At 37.6% G+C, this 2,346-nt stretch overlaps 1 protein-coding gene across 1 annotated transcript in view; it reads left to right on the forward strand.

Moving 5' to 3' along the window:
• LOC118342480 (plexin-C1-like) overlaps positions 1-2,346 on the forward strand; it is a 35,504-nt gene that overhangs the window by 8,300 nt on the left and 24,858 nt on the right. The gene's annotated exons all lie outside the window — the stretch shown is intronic.

Genomic DNA, 2,346 nt, shown 5'->3' on the forward strand with positions numbered 1-2,346 from the left:
ACACGTTTTGGCTCCCAAGAGGGCACTTTAGCACGCGTTTTGGCTCCCAAGAGGGCACTTTAGCGCGTGTTTTTCAACAACAACAACATTTAAATGGGTGTTTCAACAAGACAACGACCCCAAAAACACCAGTAAGCAAGCAGCATCTTGGTTCCAGAACAACAAAATTAAAGTTATGGAGTGGCCAGCCCAATACCCGGACCTTAAAAAAAAAAAAACTTGTGGGGTGACAAAAATGCTGTTTCTGAGGCAAAACCAAGAAATGCAGTGGAATTGTGGAATGTTGTCAAATCATCCTGGGCTGGAATACCTGTTCACAGGTGTCAGACGTTGGTCGACTCCATGCAACACAGATGTGAAGCAGTTCTCAGAAACAGTGGTTTTTCAGTTTATACAGTAAATATTTGAGTTTGTAATGAAAAATGCAGACACTGATATTTTTTGAACAGCCCAATATTAATTTTACTTCATTTTCTGTAAAGTAATTAAAGTATTGATACATTTTTTCCTCATGTTTTGATGTAGAATATAATGTGCAGTGTTCCCAACGCATGGAAATAAAAACTATTATAAGGATTTTGAACTTCCCTTACGTTTTTAAACACACTGCTATTATTTTGAACACAACTGTATATGCTTGCTTCATGGCTGCACTTCTGAGCATTCTAATGGTTTGCCTTTGTCTCACTCCATTTTCTATGTGGGTTTTTTTTTATAGATACATATTTTAGAGGAGGATTTTGAGTAGGAATGAATCCAACATTCAATTCAGTTCTTTTAACATGTCAAATAATTTAATATATACATTGTTTATTTAACCGTTGGAATCCATGGCAACTTAGATGAATCCAAACCTGGCAACAGCTGCTCTGATAAAGAAAATGAAAGTGTTTATAGAACCACTGCTCAAGAATGCAGAGAAAATATATTTAATAGTCAAAAGATAGATTTTAGTTGTTGTTTTTGGTGTCTCTTTAATGCTGGTTGTGATTGTGTGTGGCCTAATATTCAAGAGATACCCAACCATAGACATACCACACTACTTACAAAGTTACCAGGAGATTTAAATTGTTGCAGGAAATATAGCTGTTTCCTGTCATATGTGTTATTTCTAAGTGTTAGACTGGGGTGTTAATTTTACTTTGCAGAAGAAGCATAATCTCCTCATCGGCAGAAATAAATTCAGTATTTATGGCTTAATTAAATAGGCTGAAGCTATTTATTCTGGTGATTTCAAAATCTGATTATCAATGGGGGTATTTGTATGCATATTTTGATAGTCCCTTCTTTCCACTTCAGCATTTCCTTGCACCTCAAGAAACATAACGAATCTACTTTCTTGTTGTCAGCTTGCTGTGGACAAGGACTATCACCCAACCTGTCCCAGAGTGCTCTACAGGGCCAATGATGACCGCCAAGAGTTTCCTAAAATACAGCTGTATCAAGTTGATCGCAAATATCTATACGTGCCTTTTAAGAAAGAAGTAAGTGTGTTTGTATATGTTTAAGTATATTTGATTGTGACTTTGCTGGGCAAATCAGATACTCAGTTGTAGAGACAGACACAAGAGGCGAGGCAAAGTTTAAAAGTAGCTGCCTTTGCTTGTAAACCAGGGAGTCATACAAAGGAGATCAGCCCGATAAAGCAGACAAATCCTTGAACACATGACATAGAACAAAGACAATCTGGCAAGAAACAGAGAAAACAGGAGTATATACTGCGGTTTGACCAATGTCAAGGACGTTGGGCAGATTGGGGAATTCAGGCAGAGTTGAAGCAGCCGACCAGTCTTGATAAATATCTGCGACGGAATGATGATCACAAGAAATCATTAATCGAAGGTAAGACCACAGGCCAACAGCCATAAAGTTCCTCCACCCAAGTCAAGCTCACAGCATTTTGTAAGGGCCAGTTATGAACGGAAACTTGTTTGTAGAGGGTTGTGAACTTAGTTTAAAATTTTAAATTGTTAATTAACTGTTTCATTTTAATCAGTATGAACTGAAATTTCAGCTAGCTCTTGTGAAGTGTGAACTTTCAAATCAGCGAGCACAGGTGTGAAAGTGTAAATTGAGAATAACGGGAAGGCAGAAACTGAAACTACAGGAAATGTTGGTCTTTCAAAATAAAACAGGAAATACGATATGCAAAGATTAACGGGATGTTACATTTTAAGATTTACAAGACAAATCATACCTAAAAAGTGTTGTTGAATGTTTGTGTTTCGTTCCAGATGAAGTGTGTACCTGTGTCAAAGTGTAGCACATACACAAATGTGCAGGACTGTTGGTCTGCACAGGATCCATACTGTGTCTGGTGCAGCTCTAAAAGAAGGTCAGGGAAAC

Source organism: Morone saxatilis, unplaced genomic scaffold (genome assembly GCF_004916995.1).
Source record: "Morone saxatilis isolate NCDOM2014 unplaced genomic scaffold, NCSU_SB_2.0 Contig10, whole genome shotgun sequence".
NCBI lineage: Eukaryota > Metazoa > Chordata > Actinopteri > Moronidae > Morone > Morone saxatilis.